The 13,900-nt window shown below is 38.8% G+C and overlaps 1 pseudogene; it reads right to left on the bottom strand.

Moving 5' to 3' along the window:
* Positions 1–8,799: 8,799 nt before the first annotated feature.
* Positions 8,800–10,106, bottom strand: LOC128066379 (endogenous retrovirus group PABLB member 1 Env polyprotein-like; annotated as a pseudogene).
* Between the last annotated feature and the right edge of the window lie 3,794 nt (positions 10,107–13,900).

Here is a 13,900-nt window from a genome sequence, read left to right on the forward strand (position 1 = left end):
TAGGTGTTAGCTCTTCTCTAAATTTTTGGTAGAATTCAGTTGTGAAGCCGTCTGTATCTTGGCTTTTGTTTCTTGGAAGATTTCTGATTACAGTTTCAATTTCAGTGCTTCTGATGAGTCTGTTAAAGTTTTCTGTTTATTTCTGGTTCAGTTTTGGAAAGTTATACTTTTCTAAGAATTTATCCATTTCTTCCAAGTTGTCCATTTTTTTTCATATAATTACTGATAGTAGTCTCTTATGATCCTTTGTATTTCTGTGTTGTCTGTTGCAAACTCTCCATTTTCATTTCTAATTTTATTGATTTGATTTTTCTCCCTTTGTTTCTTGATGAGTCTGGCTGGTGGTTTGTCAATTTTATTTATCCTCTCAAAGAACCAGCTTTTGGCTTTGTTGATTTTTGCTATGGTCTCTTTTGTCCTTTTGCATGTATTTCTGCCCTAATTTTTAAGATTTCTTTCCTTCTACTAACCCAGAGTTTCTTTTTCTTTTTTTTTATTTTTTTTTAATTTTAAAATCTTTAATTCTTACATGTGTTCCCAAACATGAACCCCCCTCCCACCTCCCTCCCCATAACATCTCTGTGGGTCATCCCCATGCACCAGCCCCAAGCATGCTGTATCCTGCATCAAGTTCTTCCTTTTCTAGTTGTTTTAGGTGTAGAGGGACACATACAGACTGAAAGTGAAGGGCTTGAAAAAGATATTCCACACAAATAGAGACCAAAAGAAAGCAGGAGTAGCAATACTCACATTAGATAAAATAGACTTTAAAACAAAGGCTGGTAAAAGAAACAAGGAAGGACACTACATAATGATCAAAACATCAATCCAAGAAGAAGATAGAACAATTATAAATATATATGCACCCAGCATAGGAGCACCACCATATGTAAGACAAATGCTATTAAGTATGAAAGGGGAAATTAACAATAACACAATAGTAGTGGGAGACTTTAATACCCCCACTCACACCTATGGATAGATCAACTAAACAGAAAATTAACAAAGAAACACAAACTTAAAATGATACAATAGACCAGTTAAACTTAACTGATATCTATAGGACATTTCACCCCAAAACAATGAATTTCACCTTTTTCTCAAGCACACACAGAACATTCTCCAGGATAGATCACATCCTGGGCCACAAATCTAGCCTTGGTAATTTCAGAACAATTAAAATTATTCCAAGCATATTTTCTGACCACAATGCAGTAAGATTAGATCTCAATTACAGGAGAAAAACTATTAAAAATTCCAACATATGGAAGCTGAACAACCAAATGCTGCTGAATAACCAGCATTTGTTCTTCAAATCACAGAAGAAATCAAAAAAGAAATCAAAATATGCACAGAAATGAATGAAAATGAAAATACAACAACCCAAAATCTGTGGGACACTGTAAAAGCAGTGCCAAGGGAAAGGTTCATAGCAATACAGGCATATCTCAATAAACTAGGTATGTCTTAATACTAGTGTGAAACAGCAAACCTGGGAACTGGGGCCAGGTTATAAAAGAATTATTTTCCCCTGTGAAAGCTGAATAGTTTCAGGCTTAAACTTGCTAGAAAAACACACTGGTTAATTTTTGTCTTCATCACAAAAACAACCTTTGTCAAATTTTTTGAGTTTTTTGATAAAAACAAGCTGTTTCCCACTTCTTGCTGGGAAGTTGATAGCCTACGGTGAGTGGCGACACTGGATTCTTAGTCTCTGATGGAGAAGATTTAACTCCAGGACCATAGACAGTCTCAGTTACTAACAACTTTTTTTATTCATTTTATTTAAAGTAGTCGATTTTATTTAAAGTGAAAGTGACAGTAAACTTATAAGTAAGAACTTAGGTGAAGAACTTCCATTAGGTATAACCCAGTGACATCTCCAGGTCATCTGACTTAATTTGTTAAATGGCTGTAGCCTCTTGTTAATCTCCTGGTTGTAGATCCTGGAGCATCTGACCTTTATTCAAGAACTGCTTACTGAGATAAGATTTAGAAACAAACTCAAAGAGTCCTTTTTGATAACTCAATTAAACCTCTTAGCAATGTAGCATGACCACAAGGAACCATCTCAGAAGTGAGTCTTAGTAAATACAGACCTTAAGTAACATAAATATAACTTAATATTCAGTGAAATGTAACAGATGCCATAGGCCTGACATCAGTTGGGTGAGCTTTTCTTTTAGAGCTCCCCAGTATACTCTGAGCTTTCTGTATATGTTAGGAGACAGTATTTTTCACCTTGATGAGGCTGTTCAGAGCCCAGGTGTCTCCAATTTCTAGAAGGATGAGGCAGAGAGAAAAGAAATATATTTTAATTTTACCCATAGATGCAAGTCACTAAATTATTTTAAGCCATCAGTAACTTAAGGAGAAGAGCTTCTTTATATCTGAATACAAAGATTAGAAACCAGTAATATGTCAGACAGAAAGTCATGAAAATTATAGATGTATTTAGCTGTCTATTCAGTCTTATATAACCAATCCCTTTTCTGTCATCCCTACCTGATGAATGAGGACGTCAGTGAAAACGAGAGCCTCCAAGGAGAAAAGGGAACCCTCTTACACTGTTGGTGGGAATGCAAATCTAGTACAGCCACTATGGAGAGCAGTGTGGAGATTCCTTAAAAAACTGGAAATAGAACTACCACATGACCCAGCAATCCCACTGCTGGGCATACACACTGAGGAAACTAGAATTGAAAGAGACACGTGTACCCCAATGTTCATCACAGCATTGTTTATAATAGCCAGGACATGGAAGCAACCTAGATGTCCATCAGCGGATGAATGGATAAGAAAACTGTGGTGCATATACACAGTGGAATATTACTCAGCCATTAAAAAGAATACATTTGAATCAGTTCTAATGAGGTGGATGAAACTGGAGCCTATTATACAGAGTGAAGTAAGCCAGAAAGAAAAACACCAATACAGTATACTAATGCATATATATGGAATTTAGAAAGATGGTAACGACCACCCTATATGCGAGACAGCAAGAAAAACACAGATGTATAGACCAGTCTTTTCGACTCTGTGGGCGAGGGTGGGATGATTTGAGATAATAGCATTGAAACGTGTATATTATCATATGTGAAGTGGATCGCCAGTCCAGGTTCAATATGTGAGGCAGCATGCTCAGGGCTGGTGCTCCGGGATGACCCTGAGGGATGCAATAAGGAGGGAGGTGGAAGAGGGGTTCAGGATGGGTAACACATGTACATCCATATCTAACTCGTGTCGATGTATGGCAAAAACCACTACAATATTGTGAAATAATTTGCCTCTAATGAAAATAAATAATTTTTTAAAAAAAAAGAGTCTCCAAGGAGCTAGTGAAGTTTTTGTTTGTTTGTTTGTTTGTTTTGGCCAATGTATGCATAACCTGTCCAGCAAAGTGGGTGCCTCAATCGCTGGACATTACAGAAAATACATTTTAACCATTTTTTTCTCCATTGTGAGATTTTAACCCTAAAGTCAGGAAAGGCTTTATCTTATCAAATAAAACCGAGGTTTGTCAGGGAGCCAGGAAAAGCCAAGCAGGCATCTTGGACTTCCATCCCCTGGCTGTTTGGTTTACAGCCATTGTTTATCCATTTTAAATTCACTAATGAAAAAAATAAATAAATAAATAAATAAATTCCCTAATGAGGGGTTAATTTTTGTACAGACAGAATTAGTTTTGTCTATGTGTGCCATAGTCTGTTATCGAAAGCCACATTCCAAGAAAACTTTGTTCTTCTAACAAAGAGAAAACCATATTCCAGATTGATACCTGCTTATGTTGACTGTGAAACAATATTTATTCACTTAGTCAAAGTAACAATAATAGATTTCAAATAGAGTTTAATGTCTTAAGAAACTTGTACCATGCACAAAAGTCTTTTTTTTTTTTTTTTTTTTGCTTGCTGCAAACCTTTTTTACACTTTCTGTATTTATCACTTCATTTGCCCATTTAGAGAAAAGCCACCTGTAAGTTTAGACTTACTTTCGTTTCCCTTATTATAATATAATTCCATTCCTTATAACTTTTTATTGAAAACACATATCCTACTTTCCTTCAGCAACCATGAACAGTTCATGAGCTGTACTTTATATCATCATTGAGCAGATTGGTAAACATAAATCACCCTAAGCTATGTTATTTGTAAAAATAGCTTCATGATGTCTATGTTAATTAGATCAATAAACAAACATCAATACCAGGTATCACTTCAATGGTGAATATTTCCCAGTTCACACAGCCTGAAATTCATTTTAGTTTAATTTTCTTTAATTTAGAATTTTTTGATGTGTAAGCATTTAATTCTCTTTAGGCCAATTAAATAGAGCCTTCAGCAGTGTTGTCCAAGGACAGAGATACACACTGAGACAAACATAAATCTGAACAGACAGAAACGTCAAAGTTTTCCATTTTCATTTTAACCAGTTTTCTCCAGAGTCTAAAGAATATCTTGACCATTCACTGTCAAAAATGCCTCTCCTTCTTGTAGTCATAGTTTCATGGCTAAAATTTTAAACCAAAAAGTATTCAAATTGACTCTAATGACAGAGGTAGACTGGCAGATAAGATGTTTTCCCAGTAGGGATTGTCTCTCTGGGCAGGAAAGGTCTCTTAAAGCAAAGGAAGCCTGTATATAAGCCTGTTTTTAAGCTCTGAAGATCAAATTTATCCCATTTTTTTCAAGATACAATTACAAAGGGGTGGTTCTGGAAATGTTAGCTCCCATCTGTAAGAGACCAAAAAGATGACCCCTAGTGCCATGGCTTTTTTTCTACTGGATGCCTCCCTCCCTGCTCTAGATGTCGGTGGAGACACATCTTCCACCTAAGCTTCCTTCCCTGGCTGGAGTTAACCTGTCTCTTACCAATGCAGGTGTCCCACTAGTCCCCTTCCCAGTTCTACTACCAAAGTGGGTGGAAATGCATTACAGGTAGATCTGATGGCATCCCAGATTGATGTCAAGTTCCTCAACAATAAAAATATTTGCCTGATTTTAGCTCCTCCTCTGATTCCACCCTGGGTGATATGTGATAGGAAGAGGTGGCAAAGGACCAGCCAGTGAGGAAAAAGTGATTGTTGTTCTAGAACTGTTAGGGAAAATCCTTCCAGTTCATTTCCAGAGATTCCACAGAAAGAATATCTAAGGCGTTGGGAGAAAATTCTCCAGAGAGCCTCCTCTGGTCCACTAAGAGCCAACGTTACCAAAGGACGAAGCCCATTGCACTTCCAATCTGACCAGATCCTAGGATCCCCAACCTGTGTCCGCAGAAATCTCATGGTCACCAGCAGTGCTTCCATACATATAGACCAAGACACAGCTGTGACAAGGACTCACTTTCACGTCACTGGTCTCTGAAGCAGGCAGCTAAGAGAGCAGTCTCTAGTCTGAAAGACATTCCAGGAGCGAGAGCTCCATGCAGCTCACGAATGTGCTCCTGTCTGCAGTGCATGAAAAGACAACCCAGGTGTAACATTTGCCTTCTAGCAAGATGAGGTGCTTCATGAATGTCCATCCAAATTTAGGGTCTAAGGTAGAGTACACAGTAACAGCATGGAATGCAAGTCCCTTGAAAGTCTATGATTCAACAGATTAGGTTAGTAGTTTCAATTCCCCAGGCAATTATGAAATTGTCAAAGATGGCCAAGAAAGAAAAGTTGAATCCACATGCTTCACCCACTTCTGGCCACTCCCTTTGCAGGGACATTGGATGACTCTTGGCATTGACAAGTCGGTATAAACTCCTGACAGTCTCCCCTTTTGGGGCTGCCCTCACTCATTATGAGGTGCCATGGAACCACAAAGCTGGGCTCTACTCTCGCTTCACACTTGTTTTGTGTGTCTCTGGCTTTCAATCACAGGCACATCATAGAGTTAAAGAAAAGTAGAAAACTTGTTTACTAGGAGTACAAAAGAACTAGAGTCCAAATGTCCTTACCTTGAAGATTCCAAGCGAGACCCCAAAATGATAGCTTATGGTGAATGGTGAACAGTGTTTCTGGATTAAGAGTCCCAGAAGGAGAAGCTTTAACTCTGGGACCAGACAGTCTCAGTCACTTAGAGCTTTGTGTAGATTTTATTTAAAGTGAAAGTGACCAAAAAGTCTTCTGACGTAGACATCAGAAGGGGGCAGGAGGGTACCTGCCTCACTAATTTAAGCAGGGCCTTATATATTTCTAAACTAGCTGCTGAGAATACCAAAAAAAAAAAAAAAAAAAAACAAAACTCAAGGCTGTGAGCATTTTGCTCAGACACTTCCCTGTCATGTACATCCTGGGATAACATCAACATGAGATCAGCCAGAAGGAACAGGTTAACCCAGAGTTCAAGACTATGGAAGTTTTTACCCAGACCTTCTCCCATATCACACATCAAAAGTTCAAGAAAAGGCATGTCCTGAAACATGAGATACTGCTGCCTTCAAGGCCTACATATATAAGGCAAAAGAATGTGAAAAAGAAAGAATGTTTACCTCCTTCTTAAAATGACCTTAAACTTGGATTCCATATCAACCTGCCTAAGTTGGCTCTCTCAAAGTCATTTGAGAGTACAGTCTCACCTAATCAGGGTACTAACAGGTATGGCAGTCAGCACTCAAAAGCATGACCCCCTGACCTCTTTTCTCATGGAACGACACAGTGTGTCTTAGGGGTATCTTTACAAAACTGTAAAAATGCAGGGGAAAAATGTAATTGTGAGCCTGTAAATCGGAAACACAGTATTTTCTCCCTATGAAAGCTGAATAACTGTAACCACAAACCTACCCCCCCTTCAAAAAAAAAAAATACTGCTTCATTTCTTCTCTTCATTGCAGCAAGAAATGTGGTCAAGTATTTGAGTTTTCCAAAAGTGACAGGCTTCTTGCCACTTATTGCTGTGAAGTAATCTGACAATACCGTTTCCCCTAATCAAATTAATAACCTGTATAGAAGTCAATACTCATAGAACACTCTTCCCTTACATCCTTTGTCAAGGAATGGTACAGTGTATCCTATGTGTGTCTCTATACAACTGTGAAACAGACAGGAAACATACTTTCGTGAAACTGGGTATTGGGGTCTTATAGTAAAAAAAGCTTTTTCCACCTGTGAAAGCTAGATAGTTTCAACTCAAAACCTGCCAGAAAAACACACTCGTTCATTTTTCTCTTCATTAAAATAACAGCTTTGACCAAGTTTTTGAGTTTTGTGGCAGAAACAGGCTTCTTGCCTCCACTTGCTGGGATGTTAGCTGATAGCACAGTTTAACCTAATCAGGGTAGCAAGAGGTATGACAGTTGAAACTCACGCAGCACTCTCCTCTGACATCTTTTTTTTTTTTTTCCATAAAATTGTACAGTGTGTCCAAAGTGTCCTTTCTCAAAGCTCTGAAAATGCAAGGAAACCTGTTTTGTGTACCTGGAAATTGGGACCTGATGGTAAAAATAGTATTTTCCCACTGTAAAAGCTTGGTATTGTAATGACACCTGCCAGAAAAGCTCACTGCTTCATTTCTTCCTTCATTACAGCAACAGCTTTCACCAAGTATTTGTGTTTTCTGAAAGTACCAGGCTGTTTGCCGCTTCTTACTGAGAAGCCATCTGACAGTACAGTTTCACCTTATTAAAGTAACAACTGGTATGGAAGTGAACATTCAAAGAACACTCTCCTCTGACCTCTTTTCTCATGAAATGGTACACTGTATCCTAGGAATGTCTTTACAAAACACTGAAACTGCAGTGAAGCTTTTTTTTTTTTTTTTTTTTTTTAGAACTTGCTTTTTGGGGTCTGATGGCAAAAAAACAGTATTTTTCCCAGTTTAAGTTCGATAGTTGCCACTATTGATAGAAGCACACTGGTTAATTTTTCTCTTCTTTGTGAAAGGTTGTTGTTGAATCACACAAAGACGCCAGGATTTTTGGTCCCGGGAGGAGAAGAATTTAATCGGGGGCCAGAAACGAGGCTTGATCACTCAGAGCTTTTGTGTATTAAAATACTATTAAATATAAAGGAGATAGAGAAAGTTTTTGACATAGGCATCAGAAGGGGGCAGAAAGAGTATCCCCCTGTTAGTCTTCAGCTAGATGTTATATAGTCACTAGCAGTCTGTTAATGAAAGAATGTCTTAAAACTCAGAATGGCACCAGGCCCCTCACCCATAAGATGCATTTTGGGATAATCTTGGTACCAAATGGTTCATCCTGGGGCCATAAAATGATTAACTTGAATCTTGAAGAAGAAAAATAATAATGATAAAATAAAATAAAAAAGAATCTTGAAGAAGGGCAGATCACCATACAAATAGTTTCATTTGCATAGATAAGAGGGACTATCTGAGTATAACTTACTAGTTTGTCAAGTAGATTCTGAGCCAAAAGGCAGAAACAACTTGAAGACAGAGTTTGGGGTAAATGTATAGTACATTAGCATAGCTTAAGACAAACATTTTCATGAGAAAAATACATTGGTTATCTCTAGGTTTGAGAATAGTTAACTTCAGGTGAAACCAGGTGTCATTATGGCAACTTAGCATTTTAAGAGAAACCTCCTTTTAAATTTGTATAGAGAAGGAAAAAATACTGCTAATTTGTTTGCTCCTGCCACTTAAGAGAGATAAAAATGTCTGACACTTGCAGGCTATTTCCTGCATTTGGAGACCCCTGGCCTTCCCGCCTGTTACCCTCTCATCCCCCCCTCTTCTTTTAGGAGAATTATGTTGCCTACAGAAAAGGGACATCTTTTTTTTTCATAACTGTTTTTGAGCTGAGAAGGGGCACTGTCTCTAAATTGGTGAGGCAACATATTTTCCTAATCTTCATATTGAGGATATCTGATCCAGGGGCCCCAAATAGTAGTTGGAGGCAGCTGCAGTAGTAGCAGGAGTTTGAGCAAGCATTTGTAACTTAAAAGCTTTCATGCAGCTAGAAATAAATCCAGTTATACAGTTACAGAGGTAGGGATCAAACAGCAAAAACAAAACAATCAGAATTATTGTAATTAAGATAGTTGTCCACCACGGGGAACTAGTTAACATCTCTCAAAGTGAGGCAATTGAGGCTTCAGGAGTATCCATGGACCCAATCATCTTGTTCATGTGTTTAGTAAAATAAGTAACATTTGTGTTCATATCAGGTATATATGTACAGCTTTGGGTGTGAATAATGGCACACGTTCTTCCTTATGAAGCTGTCAGAATATCTAAAGCCAATCTGTTTTGTAAAACCACCTTTTTAATTCATTAAGAGCTGAAATAGGCTTTTGAGAATCTTGTAGTGTCTGTTGACTAAAATTAGTCAAAACATCCACTCATAACATAACATCTGTAGTTCCCCAAAAGGGAACAAACACTGTAGCCAAATAATCATACTAGTGAAATACAGACCTTGTCCACCAAGTTTTAAGGTGGATTAATTAGCAGGCTCTTCTGGAAGCTCTGAAAATATAAAGCTGTGAGTAAAGGCTAGACCCAGGGGGAATCTCCCTCTCCAACCAGGGGGAAGCCATGTCCATAGGTAAGAGCCACATATCTAATAAGTCCCGTTTGGAGCAAGCCAGCATGACTGAGATATCCAGTCCCAATTAGTGCCTGGCCAGACAAAGGGAGGACCTGAACTGGGGTTGGAAAACATGGAAATGATTATGTTGTATATTTCCTGAGGCAAAAATCTCAATTGTTTTTAATCATTTTAATTAAGTTGTTGGCTAAAAAACCATAAGATCTAGACCTATTTGCCTTATGTGTAGCAAAATAGTCATTGAACCGAGACAATGTATAATCAAAATTAAAAGTCACATTATGTCTATAGTTAAAGTGTAAAGTGTTGCACCAGTCCATTTTAGGGTTGGTAGATGTCATCAGATGAAAAGAGGCATCACATGTGATTGTTATCGAAGGTATTTACAGACGTGGAGAACGTCTTTTCCTTGAAGTGGAGATGTCCACCACCGGAAGCCTTCCACTGATGAAGAGGGGAGTGGTCCACAGACCCAGCAGTTAGACCAATTGTGAAATGTAGCGCAGGAGTGAGCCCAGAACAGGGAGGCATTGTCTTGAGGATCAAACGTCAGACTCAGGATATTTGGAGTCAGCAGTAGTAAGCTCACATAGGTTATCAGGCCCATCTGAAAAGTACAAAGTCAGAGCATAGAAAGTAAAGACATAGAAAGATATCACTTAGTTTTGGTCAGGGTACCACCTCTTAACTCGAGTGTGATGTACCCATGAATCAATTTTTGGCACTTTGACAGCTGTAGGAGAAGAAAGAATAACCTTGTAAGGGCCTTTCCGGAAGGGCTTGAGGGACGGGCCCCCAGATCCCAATGTTTTTATGAGGACCTCAGTTTTGGGGTGAAATAGAGGCTTGCTTGACTCAGAGGTGGGGTCAGGAGTCGGCTCCCGGAGTTTTAATAATGTCTGTTGAAAAGCTGAGAGCTGAGTTACATAACTAGTCAATTTTAAGGCTTTAGGGTCTATAACAATGTCTATGCATAAGGAATGCCTTTTATAAATACATTTAAAGGGGGACAGTCCCTCCTTTTGGGGGGCAGTTTGCATCCTCATTAAAGCTATGGGTAGGAATTTAATCCAATTGTCTTGTGTCTCTTGAGTTAATTTGTGCAGAAGTCTTTTGATAATGTCATTAGCTTTTTTAACCTTTTTTGAGGATTGGGGTCCCCAGGAATAATGTAAGTGATATTTTATTTCTAGAGCTTTAGATACCCCCTGAATTACAGCAGCTTTAAAGGCGGAGCCATTGTCACTTTGAAGGTTCAGTGGTAGCCCAAACCTGGGGATAATTTCATGGATTAAAATCTTTATTATGACTTATTTAGCCTGTTCACTGCTGCTGCTACTGCTGCTAAGTCGCTTCAGTCGTGTCCGACTCTGTGCAACCCCATTGATGGCAGCCCACCAGGCTTCCCCGTCCCTGGGATTCTCCAGGCAAGAACACTGGAGTGGGTTGCCATTTCCTTCTCGAATGCATGAAAATGAAAAGTGAAAGCGAAGTCGCTCAGTCGTGTCCAACTCTTAGTGACCCCATGGACTTCAGCCCACCAGGCTCCTTCATCCATGGGATTTTCCAGGCAAGAGTACTGGAGTGGGGTGCCATTGCCTTCTCCGGCCTGTACGCTATGACAGGGAAAAGCCTCAATCCATCCAGTAAAAGTATCTACCCAAACTTGTAAGCAAGAATATCCATTAGCTTTTGGTATATGAGTAAGATGAATTTCTCAGTCTTCTTTAGGATACTTTTCACTACGTTGTAATCTAGATTTTGTAAGTTTTTCAGTCTTTGGGTTATTTTTTTCACAAATCTCACACTTTTTGAACATATTTTTTAAAGTTTTCATTACATTTTTACCTTTAAACAAATGAGAAGCCATTTGGTAAGTACTCTCTGAACCCAAATGAAAACTCTGATGTAAACCTTTAAGAATTTTTCATTGAGTATTTTCAGGAATTATTAATTGTCTATCTTTGGACTGTAACCATCTTTTATCAGTAATCATTGTTCCTCATTTTTCATATCTTTCTAAATTTTTTTCCAGTATATTGTGGTTTTTCCTGTTTCACAGGACCTGTCCAGATCAAAGGCGTCTGCAGTGAAGAGGTTTCCTAAAGTGTCACATTTTTGGCTTGACAGTCAGCCAGCTGATTACCTTTGGCTACTTTACTCCCATCCTTGTTGTGCCCTTTGCAATGTATAACAGCTACTTTTTAAGGACAATATATAGCAGTTAAAAGTCTCTCGGTCTCTCTAAAATGTTTAACAGGTTCTCCTGTTGCCATTTTAAACTGTCCTTTTTTTTTTTTTTTTTTTTTCATATTGCAGCATGAGCATGTAAAGTCAAATAAGCATACTTAGAATCTGTGTGGATATTTACCTGCTGCCCTTTTGTTTAACTCTAGAGCTCAGATCAGAGCCACAAGCTCTGCTAACTGAGTACTGGTTCCCTGGGGGAGAGATTTTGTTTCTAAAACCTGTTCAGCAGTCACCACAGCATAATCTGTTTTACGCTTTTCATCCCGAACAAAAAAAAACTGCCATCTGTAAATATTTCCATGTCAGGAGTGTCTAATGGGGTATCTATTAGATCTTTCCGAGCTGTATATTTTAAAGTTAGGAATTGAGAACAATCGTGATCAGGTGTTTTATTTTCCTTCTCAGGAAGCAAAGTGGCACAATTTAAATTTCCACAAACTCAATGACTGATATTTAAAAAGCCTACTCTCTGTCATCCAAATATTAACCTTAGAATTTAATATTTCATTCACATCATGAGAAGTCACTACAGTAAGGTTTTGTCCATTAATTATTTTTAAAGCTTCAGGTGTTAATAAAGCCACTGCCCCAATTACTCTTAGGCAGTGGGCCCACCCACGTGAATTACATCTAATTTGTTTTTGCTTAGATAAGCAATAGGTTGCCGGTGAGGCCCTCGGAGTTGTGTCAAAACTCCCAAGGCCATACCTTTTCTTTCAGTGACAAACAAATTAAAGTTTGACCCTGTGGGCAAGCTCAGACCTGGAGCTTGCAGGAGAGCAGTCTGAAGAACCTTAAAAGCCTTTTGAGTTTCTGGAGACCAAACCAGTTTCTCAGTTTGGGCCTGCTGAGTTTTAGCTATAAGTTTATATAAAGGCTGAGCAAGTTTCCCATAACCTGGAATTTAAATGTGACAGTAACCTATGATTCCCAAAAATCCTCTCAATTATCTTAAAGTCATATGAAAGAGATGATTTAGTATAGGTTTAATTCTCTCAGGGCCTATGGCCCTAGTCCCTTCTGATATGATTAGGCCCAGATACCTAACCGATTGTTGACAAAGCTGAGCCTTTTTTCTTGATGTCTTATAACCACAGCCTGTCAGAAAGTTTAAGAAATCTGAGGCTCACGAACAAGCTTCCTCTGTCTCGGTGCAGAGCAAAATATCATCTACATATTATAACACCACCACTTCAGAGATATTAAAGTTTTGTAGATCCCGTGACAAACTTTGTCCAAATAAGTGAGGACTGTCATGAAATCCCTGGGGTAAACATGTCCAGGTTAACTGAGAAGCTGGCTGTGTAGGGTCTTCAAAGGCAAATAGAAATTGACTTTTTTTCTTTTTTTTTTTGCCAAAGCCACTGAATAGAAGGCATCTTTTAAATCAATTACTGAGAAATATTTAGCTCGTTCAGGAATTTTAGACAATAGAGTATAAGGATTAGGCACCACGGGGTGTAAAGGAACTGCAGCCTCATTTATTATGTGAATCTTGAACTAGTCTCCATTTACCGTTTACTTTTGTTTATACCCAAAATAGGAGTGTTCTAAGGACTGTTACCAGAGAAAGCAATTGCACCCCACTCCAGTACTCTTGCCTGGAAAAGCCCATGGATGAAGGAGCCTGGTGGGCTGCAGTCCATGGGGTCGCTAAGAGTCACACACGACTGAGTGACTTCACCTTCACTTTTCACTTTCATGCATTGGAGAAGGAAATGGCAACCCATTCCAGTGTTCTTGCCTGGAGAATCCCAGGGACAGGGAAGCCTGGTGGGCTGCCGTTTATGGGGTCACACAGAGTCGGACACAACTGAAGCAACTTAGCAGCAGCAGCAGCAGCAGCAGCAGCAAGGACTGTTACAGGGAATTAATAGTCCCTGCTCCTTTAAATTTTTGATGATGGATTTTAACCCTTCCTTAAGGCTGTATACTGTCACTTTGCTTATTTAACTTATATGCAGAGTACATCATGAGAAACTCTGGACTGGAAGAAGCACAGCTGGAATCAAGTTTGTTGGGAGAAATATCAATCACCTCAGATATGCAGATGACACCACTCTTATGGCACAAAGTGAAGAGGAACTAAAAAGCCTCTTGATGAAAGTGAAAGTGGAGACTGAAAAAGTTGGCTTAAAGCTCAACATTCAG

This window comes from Budorcas taxicolor, chromosome 21 (assembly GCF_023091745.1).
Source record: "Budorcas taxicolor isolate Tak-1 chromosome 21, Takin1.1, whole genome shotgun sequence".
Lineage (NCBI taxonomy): Eukaryota > Metazoa > Chordata > Mammalia > Artiodactyla > Bovidae > Budorcas > Budorcas taxicolor.